The sequence below is a fragment of the Stenella coeruleoalba genome (assembly GCF_951394435.1).
Source record: "Stenella coeruleoalba genome assembly, chromosome: 8".
In the NCBI taxonomy this organism is placed as follows: Eukaryota; Metazoa; Chordata; class Mammalia; order Artiodactyla; family Delphinidae; genus Stenella; species Stenella coeruleoalba.
The window spans coordinates 55,559,939-55,577,171 of record NC_137154.1 but is presented as its reverse complement, the minus strand read 5'-3'; the positions used below and the strand labels follow the sequence as shown (position 1 = coordinate 55,577,171).

General features: G+C 43.2%; 1 protein-coding gene and 1 pseudogene across 2 annotated transcripts in view; one reads left to right on the top strand and one right to left on the bottom strand.

Annotated features, from left to right (window-relative positions):
- Positions 1 to 17,233, top strand: part of GAB2 (GRB2 associated binding protein 2) — a 172,293-nt gene that overhangs the window by 78,930 nt on the left and 76,130 nt on the right. The window lies entirely within an intron of this gene.
- On the bottom strand, positions 10,436 to 11,537 carry LOC307189909 (RNA-binding protein with serine-rich domain 1-like; annotated as a pseudogene). The gene is made up of 2 exons: positions 11,380 to 11,537; positions 10,436 to 11,182 (listed from the first exon to the last, which is right to left on the bottom strand). The product of its transcript is annotated as an RNA-binding protein with serine-rich domain 1-like (transcript).

Here is a 17,233-nt window from a genome sequence, read left to right as displayed (position 1 = left end):
CAGTGCAGCATCCTAACCACTGGACCACCAGGGAATTCAGTTGTGATGATTTTAAATAAGACATTTACCTGAAAATAACACCTGTTCTGACTATCTCACAAGGTTGGAAGCATTTTCCATAAAAAGAAATGAAGAAGCTCTTTGGGCACTGGTATGGAATAAGCTCCAAGATATAATTTAAGTGGAAAAAAGTGAGCCTCAGTTACACTATCTGTAATGATACTGAATCATACTATGCGACCATTTGTATTTAAAAAGGGAAATATTATATATATTTACTGTTGCATACGTAAAATATCTCTGAAATGAAACACAAGAAACTCGTAACAATGGCTATCTCTACAAAGCAGAGAACAGGATGGCTGGGGTTAGGGTGGAGGGAGACTTTTTTCTGTTTGCTATTTTAGACCTCTTGATTCTCGAGCCATGTTACTTCAAAAATACAGTGTTTAAAAATAAATGAACAAAAATGGTTTAGGGATAATTTACTACTAAAGTTCATAGGAATAGGCAATTGTGGATTTTCTTTTTTATGCATGGCATTATTTCATCTCATGTTTTCTGGTAAAATCATCCTCTAAGTATAATCTCTATATCTCTTGACTGCTGACAGTGTGGTGGTTGTCAGGGTGTTGCTAAGTCATGTAAGATTCTTAGAAATCGCACGCTTTAGGTTGGTAGTAGTTTCTGTGGTCAGGAAGAAGGTGCATATGAGCATAGATAGAGTTCTTAGAAATCTAGCATCATAAACTTTCAGGGCTGAAAGATACAGGAGTTCATTCTAGTTCTCCTCTCACCGTATGTTTGTATTCCCTCTGCAACATTCCTGCTTAGGGGTCATTGTCATTACGATGTTGCTGCATATTATTAATGCCAGCTGAATTAAGAGTGCCTCAACTTAAGTGGTCTCTGTGCTGTCCTGGGAAGATCACTGGACTAGAAGTCAGATTGACATCTAACGTCAGCTCTGCCACTGGTTCACTATGTGGCTTCAGGTAAATCACCTTCCCTCTCTGGGTCTCTGTTTCTTCATCTCTAAAATTAGGGCATTATTAATTTTGATTATCAATTAAAAAATAAAATAAAATTAGGGTATTAGACTGTGCCAGGGGTGGAAGGTACAAGGTATGCCTGTTGCCACTTCCCCCTCCCTACACATGATAGACATCAGTTCCGTTTGGGCAGGTTCTTTACGATAGATGTACCACAAATGAAGTCTCGGAATGCTTCTCAGCACAGTCCTCCAAGCAACTAGAACCCATAGGTAGGACTTGGGTAGGACTTGGCAAGTGAGATAAAAGTCATTCCCTTTCATCTCTAAGGTTCTCAAGCAGCAGTGTGCTGGTAAATGTTTAACAACAGGTTCTCAGAAAGAAAAAAAGAAGAAGAAGAAGAAGATGCTCTGATTTATAGCATTTGCCAGTTTTCATGATATAAATACTCCCACCATGACTGATGTCAGATTACTAAGGTGAAATCAGCTGGGTTGCAGAACTACTGAAAACTTAACAATCAGCTTTCATGAGCTGATAGAAGCTGACTCCAGCACATAACTATAAAATCGATGACTTTGGACTAACTGACCACAGCTGTAAGTGAAAATGACATCCTCCCTATGGAATTTTATCCAGAGGTATAATTCTTGGTTTACAGTCTTTGGGATTTGGAAATACTTGAGTGTCAAGAGATCTTTATGAAATTCTTCTACTCCCCTGAGCCTCAGTTACACTATCTGTGAAATGGGACCAAGGATTCCTACCTCATAAGATTATAGTCAGTAATGAGAGACTGCATATAAATCACTTAGCAGGGACTTCTCTGGCAGTCCAGTGCGCTTCCAATGCCGGGGTGTGGGTTTGATCCCTGGTCAGGGAACTAAGATCCCACATGCCTTGTGGCACGGCCAAAAAATAATAATAATAATAATCACTTAGCACAGTGCCTAGCCCATCGTTTGACCTCTCAACTATTCCCCCTCCCTTACCAAAGTGGAGGTTGTTATGTTAGATTGTGTCTTTATCTTTTCCAGACTCCCAAAAAACTTGCCGTTGCTCTCCTTTCAGCCCTTCTCTTTTCCTAACCATTCTACTCCCTTGACGTTCCCTTTTCCTCTCCCTCCTCTGCTCTAATATACTTAACCTTCTGTCTGAATGGAATCTAAATACTTAATCTTACCTATTCCTAATGTGTTATCTGTATTTATCCTCTATCCAAACCTCTCTTGGTAATCTGTGCTGTTGGAGACTGTAGGCACACTTGCAGGCAGAGACCAACTCTGTGTCTCTTGGACTGTCCCCCGTCACAACACCATGAGTAAATAAGTGTTAATAAGTCACCTCTCAGGATCAAACTTATATCAAGGATGTTGCAAAAAAACAGCTTCTCTTACGCAGGTACCCAAGAAGGCTGCTGCAGATCTGCCCAGAGCTTGGTGGCCGATACCTAGTATGTGCTCTGGTTCTGAGATGAAGTCCACGTTCCTTAACTTCTTCCCATTGCCTTTTTCTGATCCCTTCAATAAGGATATAAGACCCTCTTGCTATTCATTCCACTAGCATGCCATATTTCCCTTTATCATAATATTGATCGTGCTTTATTATAATTATTGCTACTTGTTTTTTTGTTGACATCTCTGCTAGGTACTGGGCTCTGAGATCAAGGACCGCGTCTGTATTGTTTACTGCCGTATCCTCGGCCCCTAGCACAGTGCCTGGTACATGGTAGAATACTGAATGTATAAATTCATTATTTTAAATGAATTTTTAATAAGAATTTGCTATCCTATAAAATGAATAGAAAGCCTCTAATGTAACTCGTTGCTGAGTTTGGTTAGTCATGTGGTAAATTTTCTTACAGCACATCTTCTTTAAGTTGTGTACTCAGGTAAGAGCTTGCAGTTTCTGTCATTATATCTGGTTCTCTCAAGAGCCACAGAGATCAACATTACAAAGCCTAAGGGAAAGTCAGAGGGGTAGACATGGGAGAAAAAAAATCTAAACAACAGGAACTGTACCACTTTTTTTACCTTCTAATGCTATAATATGTATCTTCATGCATATATAGTTTTCTTTCCTTTGAATTATTCCCTTAGTCATTTGCCAGAAATGAGAATTATTGGGCAAAAGGGGATGAACATTTTTAAGGCTCTTGAAATACTGCCAAATTGTTTTCCAGACACATCATATCAACAAATAGCTTTGAGCAACAGACATGGGTGTCTGTTTAACCACACACTTACCACCACTGGGAAATGTCATTAAAATCTTTTTTGCTAGTTTAATAGAGGGGGGAAAATGGTCTTCCCCATTCCTTTCAGTTAATGTTTGGTCTTTTTCATCTGCTCCTTCATGCAGCTCTTTCTGAAGGAGCATCCTACCCCTCAAAGACTTGTTCAGAGGCTGTGAGGCTCACAACCTCATTGGCCCCTGGGGCACAGCATCTCCGTTGTGCTGTGGTGGGGAGGGGCGGTGATAGAGGGAAAACATAACACAAACCACACCATTGTTAGGGGATGAGGTTGCTGGGATAATGCTGTGAGAAGGGATGAAAAGAACGATTCTCCATTCTTGATTGTTGTGATGTCCAAGGATGAGCCAACAGCTCCAGCACGGGAAGGGATGGGTCTTTACTGCTGCCAGATGCTCCTTTTTCCATTGCTGCCTTCCATTATTTCTGGTTCGAAGGGGGTGAGGGGGGTAGCCTAGCAGCTGAAACAGATTAACTTTTATGCCTAGTTTCCTCCCTTTGAGTGATTGCCCTGGACCTGGGGACATTCACAATTAGTCAGAAACTGTTTAGAAATAAGAATGTGGTTCAAGGTCCATAATGTATAAGAGCCAACCTTCTGGAGTTCATGCACCATTCCTGCCTTAATCTATGGGAGCTGCATGAGGCAAAGAGAGCTTTCTTCCCTCTCCTTCCCTACTGCCACTGCCTCATTCAGGCCCTCATCCTGTTTTGTCTGTACTATGGCCATAGCTTCCTGTTTCCCTCCCTTAATCTACCCTCTTGTACACTGTTACCAACGTGATATTTCTATGACCTGCACATCAGATCTTGTCACTCTCCAGCTTCAGCTGTCAGTGCTTCCTCAAAACTTTTAGCATAAAATCCAAGCTCCTTTTCCCAGCTTTTTGGGCATTTAGCAATCAGATCCCAAACTGCTTTTCCAGACTGGCTTCCACCTCTCCTCTGGACTGTGCCCTGACTAGTGTATCCATTCTCTATAAGGGACTCCCGTTGGTCCTTCTGCCCTGTTTGCCCTTCTGCCTCTGTTCTACCTGACTCACTCTTTCTACTCCCTCCTCAAAAATCAAGGGCCCTCAATTATCACTTCTCTGGTGGATTTTCCTGGATTTCCCCTAGCGGTTAATCACTCTCTCCTGTAACCTACACATAGATCACGATGTCTACCTTTGTTTCCCTCAAATCAGGAATTATCACCTTCCTTTTGTATATTTGTATTTGTGAATCCCCCAGCCCCTATCACAATATTTTGCACACAATAAGTGCTCAAAAATGTTTCCTTTCCTTCCCTTCTGCTAGCCTATTCTTGCGGTACGTGGGGCTCTCACTGCTGTGGCCTCTCCCGTTGCGGAGCACAGGCTCCAGACGCGCAGGCTCAGCGGCCATGGCTCACGGGCCCAGCCGCTCCGCGGCATGTGGGATCCTCCCGGACCGGGGCACGAACCCGTGTCCCCTGCATCGGCAGGCAGACTCTCAACCACTGCACCACCAGGGAAGCCCTGCTAGCCTACTCTTAATCTCTTTAACCGTCAATGTGTTTGTATTTTTATAGCTGAAAGGGAATGTAGTATAGTTTAATCCTTTTTTTTTTCTTCTTTTTTTTTTTTTAATGGTTAAAAAAAAACCAAAGCTCAGTAAGGAGAGGAATTCGTCCTGGAATACACAGCCAGATTTAATGGCAGAGCTGGGGAACTGGATTGTGCTGAGCTCCTTAGGTAGTTTGAAAAAATCTTTGAAATAAAGGATTGCATCAGGGGAGAGGAAGGAACTAAGGTTCATTGCCAAGTTTTATTGCTGGATGCTTTATGTATGTTAATTATTTCTATTTGTGGAACCTTATTCCTTTTTAAAAAAATTGTCGTAAAATATACATAACATAAAATTTAGCAACGTGACCATTTTTAAGTGTACAAGTTCAGTGGCGTTAAGTACGTCCACATCCTTGAATGGTGGTACAACGGCCACCACCACCCATCTCTAGAACTCTTTTCATCTTGCAGAACTAAAACTCTGTACCCGTTAAACAACAACTCCCTATTCCCTCCTCCCCCAGCCCCTGGCAATTACCATTCTACTTTCTATGTCTATGGGTTTGACTTCTCTAGGTACCTCATGTACGTGGAATTGTACAGGAGTTGCCTTTTGTGATTGCTTTATTTCACCAGGCATGAAGTTTGCAAGGTTCATCCATGTTGTTGCATGTGTCAGAATTTCCTTCCTTTTTAAGGCTGGATAATATTCCATTGTGTGTATATACTGCATTTTGTTTCTCCCTGCATCCATAGATGGACACTGGATTGCTTCCACCTTTTGGCTACTTTGAATAATGCTGCTATGAACATGGGTATACAAGTATCGTTCAAGACCCTGTTTTCAATTTTTTTTTGGTATATACCCAGAAGTGGAATTGCTGGGTCATATGGAAATTCTATTTTTAATTTTTTGAGGAACCACCGAACTGTTTTCTATAGCAGCTACATTACTTTACATTCCCACCACAGTGCACAAGGGTTCCTATTCCTTCACATCCTTGACACATTTGTTACTTTCTATTTTTTTATAGCAACCATCCCAATGGATGTGCAGTGGTATCTCATTGTGGTTTTGATTTGCATTTCCCTAATGATTAGTGAGGTTGAACATTCTTTCATGTGCTTATTGGCCATTTGTATATCTTCTTTGGAGAAATGTCTATTCAAATCTGCCCCCTTTTTAGTCAGGTTGTTTTTGTTGTTCTCATCTTGTTGAGTTGTAACAGCTCTTTATATATTCTGGATATTAACCCCTTATCAGATATATGATCTGCAAATATTTTCTCCCATTCCATGGGTTATCTTTTTGCTCTTTTGTGTCCTGTGATTCACAGAAGTTTTTAATTTTTCTGTAGTTCAATTTACCTATTTTTTTTCTTTGGTTACCTGTGCTTTTGGTGTTATAGCTAAGAAATCATTTCCAAATCCAACATCATGGAGCTTTTCCTGTATGTTTTCTTCTAAGAGTTTTATGGTTTTTGGTCTTACATGTAAGTCTTTGATCCATTTTTAGTTAATTTTTGTGTATGGTATAAAGGTTCATCTTCATTCTTTTGCATGTGGATATCCAGTTTTCCCAGCACTATTTGTTGAACAATTATATGTTACCTCATTTTATATGCACAGTAATCCTGGGATGTTATAACTATCTAACGGATAAGAAAACAGAAGTTGAAATATCCCTGGAGACACCCTAAAAGCAGGGTCCTTTGTAACCTAAGTGGGCCAAAGGTATAAAAGAAGAAGAAAAAGACCATTTATGATATAAAGTGAGAAGAGGGGAATGGAGAGGGAAAAAATTGCATAGGCAGCTAGCCTTGAGCAGAACTTAGGGGTAGACTTCAAGTTCACTTGAGAGCCCTTCTCCTTCTGCCCTTTTACTGTCCTCCTCCCTCATGTGACTGTGCTTCTCTGATTCTCTTAAGGTAGCTCCTTGGTTTGCTGACTCTATTTTTTTTTTTTTTTTTTGGCGGTACACGGGCCTCTCACTGTTGTGGCTTCTCCCGTTGCAGAGCACAGGCTCTGGACGCGCAGGCTCAGCGGCCATGGCTCACGGGCCCAGCTGCTCCGTGGCGTGTGGGATCTTCCCGGACCAGGGCACGAACCTGTGTCCCCTGCATCGGCAGGCGGACTCCCAACCACTGTGCCACCAGGGAAGCCCATTGCTGACTCTTTTGAAATTCTTTTAAGAGGATCATTTATAGCTTTTCCACAGTCTGTCCCAACCTGTTTTCTCAGCCTTCCCTGTGTCACTCCTTTCCTGCCACTATGAACCCTTACTTGAGCTGTGTTAGTTCTCACTGCCACCTTTATTCCACAATGTCATTTTAGTCACTCCGCTTTTAGTGCACTACTGTCTCTCTCCAAGTCCTCATACTCATCTGTGTGTCTCCACAGCATGTGGCACAATGCCAGCCACAGAAGTGCATGCTCAGTGCTCAGTAAATATGTTGAGAAGATGACGAGACAGTTTTTGTTCATCTGTAATCTTGAATGCATAATCATTGTATTCATATTTGTGTTGATAACAGTACTCACTCATAGTGATTATGAATGCATAATCATTCCGCATGTGCATGACAGTCTTCCTCTCAGGGATTTTAAAAGATCTTGTGAAATGGTCTCTGCCTGCCGTTGACTGCAGTCCACCTAGGAGAAGACAAAATACTTTTCCGTGCACTTTACTCCTCTGTATAACATGTAGTCCTTGCAGCATTCAGTGAGTGGCAGGGAGGGCTGACCTTAGCCCCGTTCACTGTTAGGATGCTAATGCATAGCAAAGTTGAGGGGTTTGGCTGAGGTCACACAGGCAGAAGAAGATTGAGGTGGGATTTGAACCTGGGTGACGGACCAGGCAAGATGCTTAACCATTTCAAGCAGCTCGTTTTGTTCGTCCTCAAAATGAAGATAATATCATGTACTTCCTAGGTGGTTGTGAGTATTGAAAATCAGACAGTGTACATGAGTAAAGAGTTGAGCACAGTCCTGGCACATTGTATAGGTGCTCAAATGCTAGCTAGTATTATTTGTCTCTGTATCTGGTGTTTCGTCCCTCTTGTAACACATTGTGTATTACTTTGGAAAAGAGGTTTGCAAGTACCATCACAGTGATTTAGTCTCCGTTTGTTGGGAGTATTAATAGGCACCCCTGTTTACATGTGTGTCCTACGTAAAGTACCTCCTGTGATTCCTGTCTGACTCAGGTGCTCAGTGAATGATTCCTTTACGTCCCTCCTGGCTTTGTGCTTTTATGCATGAATTACAGGGGACTTGATACTTCTGGACTTGATACTTCTACGTCCAGAGGCTAAGGAATAATCCAGTTTGGAATAGAACACAGACCTCTCTCATAATTTCCAGACGGTGAGTTCTTTTCAGTCACTCTTTCTGCAGTCTCCCCTGTGTTCCCTTCACATCTCTCTCTCTCTCTCTCTGTGTGTGTGTGTGTGTGTGTGTGTGTGTGTGTGTGTGTGGTAGGTGGATTTAAGTTGGAAGAGTCATTGAGGCGTAGTAGAAGCTAATCTGTACCAATGTCTTATTTGCAGTTTGTAGAGGCCCCACGGCACTTGTGTGATAAATGGTGTTGTGTAAGTTAAAATGCAACTAAGGGTCTCTTCAGTGTTTCTTGAATTAAGTTTATTATGTGTGCTAATTTGCGCCTAGAGGCTTTTGTTGTTATTTGTTGTAGTGACTGTGGCAGTAATGAGCCTGCTCCCAGCATAGCTCGGCACGTGCCCCATAGACAGCTTGTTTGCATTTGGCAGGACTCCACGGTGTACCCTGAACAAATGAATCAGCCTATTTGGGGCATGGGAAAAAGGAATCATAGGGAGGCAATGAGTGTTGCTCATGAGCCCCAGTGATCTGAGATGGGGGAATACCAGACAGTTCTTGTTCTGTTCCAACCTGGATTATTGCTTAGCCTATGGAGTATCAAGTCCCTTGTAATTCACCGACAAAAGCACAAAGCCGGGGTGGGGGCATGGGGGTAGGAGGGATTCGTGCAGGGATGGACCAAGGAAAGGAATCATTCACTGAGCGTCCGGGTCAGACAGGCATCACATGAGGCGCTTTACATAAGGCTCCCATGCGGAGCAGAAGTGGCTGTTAATATTCCCAATAATCTAGGATTCTGATCCAGGCTCAGGACTATCTCCTTTATTGTAGTGGGTAATACTTTGTTTATCTGGCAGCTGCATTGATCCACACATTTGAAGAACTTGAAAAATCTTCAGAGTGGTCCCAAAGCCAACACACTAACGCTTACACACGACCGATTCTCTTTACAACCTTATAAGATAAACAGAGCAGGTGATACTTTCTTCATGAGTCTTAGAGAGGTCATGGAACTTTCCTGAGATCACACCATAAATAGCAGACTAATGATTGAACCCAGTTTTTCTGATAGATCACCACTCAAAGGTCCTCTAGTTATAAGATGCAACATAAAACAGTGTATTATGTGATAACGTCTTATTTTTAGTTCCTGCTTCTACCACCCTTGTTGAGAGTCTTAATACTTCAGACCTAAAACGTTGCAGAAATCCCTAGCTGAGAGATGTAAGGCAGGTCTGAGTTTAAGAGGAGAAGCCTTGGTTAGCAAGAAGAGCCCAGAAGACAGAGTCAGAAGTCCTCGCTTTGGTACCTCATAGCTTTTTATCTATGGTTAAGTTACTTAGCTGCTTCATGCCCCAGTTTCTTCATCTGTAAAACGAGATAACAGTAGTAACTACTCATAGGATGGGTAAGGATGAAATATATATAAAATGCATAGTTCAGTGCCTGGCATAGAGTAAATGTATTTAGTTATTATTCTTACGCTAAGCAGCACACAGCTTGGAGAAAACGCAAAATAATCTCCCTCTTGCTTTTCCCATATTTTCCAACAAAGCGCAAACACAACATTATCTAAAATGCTACAAAGTTATAAAACTCAAAACAGAAAATTTACAGTACCGACTCTACAATAAAAGCCAAAAAAGCAATGTGCACGTTGCCAAGGTAACCTGCAAGACCACCATGAATACCAGTACAACAGGGGGTTCTGTGATGACCTAGCAGAGCTGGCTCTCAACTCGCTCACCAATTTCAGAGAGAGAAAGGGAGACGTGGGGTGTGCGTGTGCGCATGTGCACGCATGAGTACATGTGCAAAGAACCATTTGGGGCAGATAATGGGGTATTTGACCCTAGAGGTCCGGAGAGGACTCAAGCCGGGGAGCAGAGCCAGGCTAACAGGAGTGACAGCTGCGCAAAAGCATGCCCTTTCCTGAGGGACTCTGCAGGCCACCAGATTGGCCTCAGGTCGTCTGTGGAATGGAGAAATGTGCCCCCAGGCTGGGGCTGAACCACCACCTGGAGCCCCCTGCTCATCCCCGCTGGCTTTGCCACCAAACTGACTCTCAGGAACTAGAAACGTGGGAGCTGTCTAGCTAGAAAACTGGAGGGCATCTTTATCGGCATGACCCCAAACCAACAATGCTCCTGCAGCCAGAACTCTGCCACCAGGGCAGACGTCTCAGTTGCTGCCTTCACCTTTGAATCCTGCCCCTGAGTGAGGGATTTCTTTCCTACTGATCCTCCTTCGGCTAGAAAAGTGACAAAGGTGAGTTGGATGGGATGCAGCTCCCAGGGGCGGAGCTTCAGTGGCCCTGCTTATCAGGAGGAGTTGGAGCTGGAGTGGCTCCTGCGATGGCAGCGGGCGGGGGACCTGCATGCGCCGCCGAGGGGAACGTGGCCTTCTCCTCAACCGTCGGGGTGACCTGCGCCGCATGGGGGACAGTGGCAGCATTCTCCTGGGAGGGCCGACTCGCCTGGGGGTAGCCTAGGCCAGGGGGCCAGCACAGCAGTGGCAGTGGTCCTCCCGGCCAACAACTTGTCCTCTGTCCGTGTGCTTCAGCGCCTTCTTGGCTTCATCTGGTTTCTCAAACTCCACATATGCGTAGCCTTTAGGCAGATGGGGGTGCATCCTTTCTACAGGCACGTCAATCATTCTACTTTTCCCATAGGTGGAGAATATATCCATGATGTGATCTTGGTCACATTCCTGGTGAGGCTCCCAGTGTGTTCTCTGGTGGGTTTAGGGGACAGCTCTGCCTTTTCCTTTCCTTTTCATCTAATTGGGGTGGTTTGGATTTGGAGCGGGAACGCCACCTGTTGTCATGCCTGCGCCGAGAAGGACTCGGAGAGCCAGGGGAGCTGCCGGAGCTGGAGCTGCGGGATGTGCTGGAACTTCCTGAGCGGCTCGATGCCGAAGATGAGCTGCAGCCGCTGCTGGAGCCCGAGCCGCAGGTCGAGCTGGACCGAGACCTGGTGCTGCTGCTACCACTGGAAGCGCTGCGCCTCTTTCGAGTTTTTTTTTTCTTTTTTTTCTTTTTTTTTTTTTTGCGGTACGCGGGCCTCTCACTGCTGTGGCCTCTCCCATTGCGGAGCACAGGCTCCGGACGCGCAGGCTCAGCGGCCATGGGTCACGGGCCCAGCCGCTCCACGGCATGTGGGATCTTCCCGGAACGGGGCACGAACCCGTGTCCCCTACATCGGGAGGCGGACTCTCAACCACTGCGCCACCAGGGAAGCCCTCTTTCGAGTTTTATCCCCACCACCGCCCTTCTCGCTTGACTCCTTTATCTTTAGAGCGATCCTTGGACTTCTCATCAGAGCGGTCTTTGCATTTGGTAGGAGAAGGAGCCCTAGTGCTGGACTTGTTATTGTTTTCTTTGACTCCTAACAAGCTCTTCTTTTTCACTCCTGATAAATCCATTCTCCCCTTCTGAGGTGTTCAGAGCAGCAGTGACGGCCTCACTTAATCTGAACTCTCACTTCTAACTTGAGTCTGAGAAACTATCCCTCATCAACTACAATTTACACCAAAGTGCAGCATCTCCCACCACCACCCCCCGCCCCCACCCGCGACCTCCTCCTGCCCTCCTCAGCCGCTGAGGCTGGCCTTCCTATATTTTCTTATCGAAGAATTATTGGGAAATACTTTATCCTTTCCCCCTTTCCTCCTCCTCCTTCTCTTCTTCCTCCACCTTTTCCTCTTCCTTCATAGGACAGCCTGGCTCAGAGCTTACATTAAACACCAGGGGGCATTCAGTTGATTGTAGCATTCATTGGATTCAGGGTGTCTTACATAATGTCCTGCCTTGTGACATAGACGTGGAAAAAGAACTGTTTTCAAGCCTAGAGTTGGGAGGGAAGTCAGTATTCGTAGTCATTTGCAGCAAGGCATGAAGCTGATTTCTATCAATAGCTCCAGAACTGCACAGCGTTATTTGTTAGATACAACTGTCAGTAGAACTCACCTATGCCTCCTTCCTTGTGTCTCCCACCCCATCTCAGTGTCTCAGGTATCCAGCCTTTGCCTAAGCTGGCCTGAGCTTCTGGTAGGAACCTCTCTCAGGACCTACCATCCCCTGTCTGGTTACCACCTCTCCCTGAGTCCAGGTGTCTAACACTTTCTAGGTGTCTGGCTACTCTGGTAAACTAATTACATCTTAGGTATTTGTGGAAAGAAGTAATGAATAAACAAATGTATTGAGGCAATATGAAAACAATACAATAACCAGTACCAAGTCATTAACACCCACTGCCTGGCCCAGGCCTGGCGCAAAGCAGTGGCTCAGTGAAGATGTTGCATAAATTATTACTTTTAGTGTAATACATTTGCTCTCCTAATCATGTGTTTGAAGCCTAGTTCAAATGCTTCCTCCTTTGTTAGACTGTTCTCATATCAAATATAAACTTTCCCACTTCTATACTCTAACAGAATTTTATAGGAAAGTTTAAAACGTTTATATTCTTTATTTAGGGAAAGAAAAAAAAAACAGCCTTTCACTTCTGGTTCTCACAACAACGCTGTCCAGATTATCATCTTCATTTTATAGTTGAAGCTTGGTGATATGAAAGATCCCAAGTTCGTGCAGTTCATAAGTAGCAAAGCTGACTCCAAAACTTCCTTTCAGCTATTAAATTGTTCCTGTTGCAATATGGTACACAGGTGAATGTGTGTTTTATTTAGTTGTGTTCACTGCTGGAATAGAGGCGCTTTTACTCTAAGGACTGTCTCCTGCTGCTGCCTATGCTTCCCAGAGCTTCACATATAAAACATGTCTTAAAGCAAAGTGCCAATTTTAACGGGGTCTTCAGTGCTGGAATTAAAGGGATGGCCAATGGCAGAGTTTCGTACAAAATCAGTGTAGAGAGAGAAAAAGTTTGTGCTTATATAGAGAGCTCCCTAATGAGCCTTCTTACTTTTTTAAGATGGACCATAGGGCATACCCCTGCAGGTACTCTTTCTGATGGTTTGTACCACTGAATATGTCCTTTACCCTTTCCTGTACCTGAAGCTGCAGCTATTAACACGTAGCAGAAGACTCAAGAGAAGTGATGGTTGAATGCTACATGTCCTGGGCCACGGTCCTCCTCAGCTAACTGAGACTCATCACTATTAACATCTGGGTTTCCATTAATACTGTCTTTTCACTGTGAGCTAATTTTAATCTTCTGTTCTCTAAGCTATTCTTAACCATACATTCTCAGGCCTGGGCCTGGTTCCCAACTACAGATCATAACTCTCCATTTTGGCTTTTGGACTTCAGAAGTAATAGGAATTCTGCCCCTGTTGCTTCTCAGAGGAGAGGTGGAGCTCTGTTGGAATTTTGGGTGGGACGCTTCTCGGTTATGCAGGACTGCCCCATGCCTTGTTTGAGGTTAGTATCCCTGTCCCCTGCCCTCTGATGCATGGAGTACTCCCCAATCATTGTGACAACTTACCCCCCACCTCACACACACACACCTTTCCGCACCCTGGAGGGTGCGGTACTGCCACTGGCTGAAAGCCACTATAACCTGACACCTGTCTCTGCCACCTTGATCCCCGTTGACTTCAGTCTCCTTCCAAGGTGGAACTAGGACTGGGGATGTTCCCCTCTACATCTTGAGAAAAGAAGGTTCCTCAACTTCTCCAGAGCTCCCATCTTTGTGGAGAGACGAATTAAGGCTCTGATACAAGATCTCTTTGGGGATTGGGCTGCTGAGACCAACTGAATGTCACTGTTACTCTATCAAGACACTTTTAACCCACAAAACAGGTTTTAATTCTCTTAAAATCACATGAGGGTTGAGGGGCGAGGATGCTCAGGGAATGGGGAGTGACAGTTCATGAGTAAATGACTATGGGGTTTCTTTTTGGGTGGTAAACATAGTCTGGAATTAGGTAACGGTGATAGTTGCACAACGTTGTAACTACAGTAAAAGTCACTGAATTGTCCACTTTAAAGAGTGAATTTTAGAGTGAATTCACATGCTATGTGAATCATATCTCAAAGTCTTTTTGTTGCACGAGTCTCCTGCTCTTTGTGTTTTTCCTGCCTAACATCTGGCTTCCCAAGCTTAAAACTTGAAAAATCTTACAGTCATGATTCGTTCCTCTCCTTTCCTTTCTATTTCTAATGGGTCACTGAAACCTAACTTCTAAGTAATTCTCAATACCCTTTTCTTTTCCTCTCTGTCCCACTACCAGTGACCTTACTCAAGCTCTCTTCCTTTGCCTGTACTATTGTGACCAACTCTTGATTTCTCTCCTTGTCTTCAGACTCTGCCCACCTCATCATCCTTCCAGATGCTTCCAATTATATATTCTACAACATTTTATTGTGAAATATAATACAATGCAAAAAATGTATGTAGCATACGGTTCAATGAAGGAAACACCCATATCACTACCACCCAGGCCAAAAAAATGACTGCACCTCAGAAACCCCTGTGTGTCCCTTCCCAATCATCTCCTTCTTACTCCACCCGTCCCCCCTTCCAGGTATATAATGACTTCTGTGGTAATCACTTCCTTGCTTTCATTTATAGCTTTACCATGTGTATCCTTAAGCACTATGGTTAATTTTGTCTAGTTTTGAACTTTAAATGAAATCACATTTTCAACCTTGCTTTCTTCTCTCAATTTCATGTTTGTAAGACTTTTCATGTTGTATGTAGCTCAGTTAGATTTTCTTAAAGCCTAGATCTGATCCTGTTTCTTCCCATCACCTAGATGATAAGTCCACGCTCCTTGGTGTGGCCACATTCAAGACTATCCATGATCTCATCTTAAACCTTTCTCTCCAGCCTCATTTGTGATGACCTCTCCCCCTACATCCTTTCCTGTAATCATACATAAGCACTTGCCGTCTCCAGAAGATGCCACGTATTTAGATGCTTCCTTATGCTTAAAATACGGAATCTCTTCCTGCCTTTTCACCCTGGCATATTCTTTGACTCCTTTCTCAAGGTAGAGTAAATCGATCTCTTTTCTGTGTTCCATAATTATTATAATTCTTTATCCTTTTTAACACTGTCTGCATTAGGATTACAGATAGTGGTTATTGAGCATGCACGGTGAGCCAGGTGCTGAGATTGGATTGGTACTAAGTAGATGCTCAATAAGTTTTACTTTCTTCCCCACTTTGCACAGTGTATGTTTGATCCTGCAGTTGAATTCTTTGGGGATGGCAGCATTCCACCTTTAAATCAGCAGTGTAAGAGATGGTAAACTACTTTACCTCCTCTGGAGCATCATTCTGAAACCTTTCCTGATAGTCGCCTTTCTGGCTGAGGTCAGCAATCTCTCAGGTATTTGGAAGTTCCAAGAGGCTTTTGTGCCTAAAGAGGAATAACATCATCCTAATAGATGACATTAAACATTACTTGTTACTTACAGATTGGTTTACATTGTCTTAATTGCCGTGACAAGTTTAATTTGGCTGATTCTCTTGAATACATCAAAACCCTTAAATAGTAAATAAGACATATACAAATACAGTGGTTACAAACCTTATGTGTATACTTATGCTTCATCTTATTCGAAAACATCAACACCTTGGGCTTAATTAATGTCTTCATTATTTTTGTACTTATTTGCATGCTGTACTTACTTTGATATCATCCCAAGATTTAAGTTATAATTTTGACTTTCCCAGGCAAATAACCTTTTCCAGGGAAATAAGCAGGAAATCGCCTGACCAGAAGAAAAAGTAAAAGGAACACTTTTTCAAATTGGCAAAGTCTTGCTATCCAGTTATAAACTAACTGCTCCTTGGTTGGGTCCGTGGCTCGGTCTCTTCACAGTGTTTTAGATCCCTGCCACTGGTTGTGAGGCCCAGCTTCATCTTTCTAGATAAACTTCAGTTGCTACATTAATACGACCTTTAGTTCATGCTTTCACACAGGTTTTATCTTCTTATAATCTAATTTCTTCCTTTGAAAGGAGGAGATTTTAGTCTCTTGCTTGGCCAGGGTTATAAACACTGTCCAGTCATTATGCGACAGTGACCTGAATGTTACCATTATTCAGGACCTACTGCTTATGCTTCAGCAAACACATCACTGCGATTAGTGATGCATATAGGAAAGTGGTCCTCAGAGTGTGGTTCCAGACCCAGCAGCATCAACCAGCATCTTTTGATCAGTTGTTTGAAATGCAAGTTCTCAGACCCCACCCCAACCTCAGCCTCTAGATCAGAAACTGGGGGATGGGTCCCAGGCATCTGCATCTCAGCGTGTCCTCTGGGTAATTCTGATGCATGCTAAAGTCTGGGAACCACTGCTAGAAGATGAGAGAATAGGAGTTCATGAAGTCAGCTCTGCTCTGCAAGCTTAAGTATTATCTGGGAACATTATGTTGGACCCTCATTCTATCGGGCTGGCCAAAAAGTTTGTTCGGTGAGCGAATACATTGTTCAATAAAATTCTTGGTGAAAATGAAAACGTGTCTTTTATTTTTACTTAAAACTGAATGAACTTTTTGGCCAAACCGATACTTGGTGAGTATTTGTGACCACCAGTGCTTTTTAACCGTTAGACAGCCCCCCTTTTGTGAGCTATTATGTATGACCACCAGTGCTCATCAGTCCTTCCTAGTCTTTCTGTAATTTCTACTTTTTCCTGTAATTCCTCCTTATTCATAGTTTCCTGTGTATATTCTTTCTCTGCTTATACAGATAGAAACAGGCACACATCTACACTTCATATCAGCTATATTGTGTAATAGAAGAAAGGAAAGTCCCCTGTATTGACTGCCCTTCTTATCAGAATCAATAAAAATACCCAAAAACCCACAAAAACCCTATTATAGTCACCTTCCTTTTGTATAAAAAAACTTTTGTACACTTTAATCCTTTGGATATTATGAACTCATATTTTCACAGCCTCAACTTTTAATCCTAAAATGTTACAACTTGGCCATTGAGAATGCCTTTAAATCTAGTCCTTTTGACTTTAAATATCCCTGACATTTCCTTCTCTGTATATTTTAAAGAACCCTTGCTTTTATTATTGAATAAACAGCACATTCAGACCTATCCTAATTCTTTTTATTCCACAACATGGAATCAACTCCCCTCCAAGAGTTCTGATTCCTTTGGTGGAGAATAATAGCAAGGACCTACATCCAGGACTGCAGGT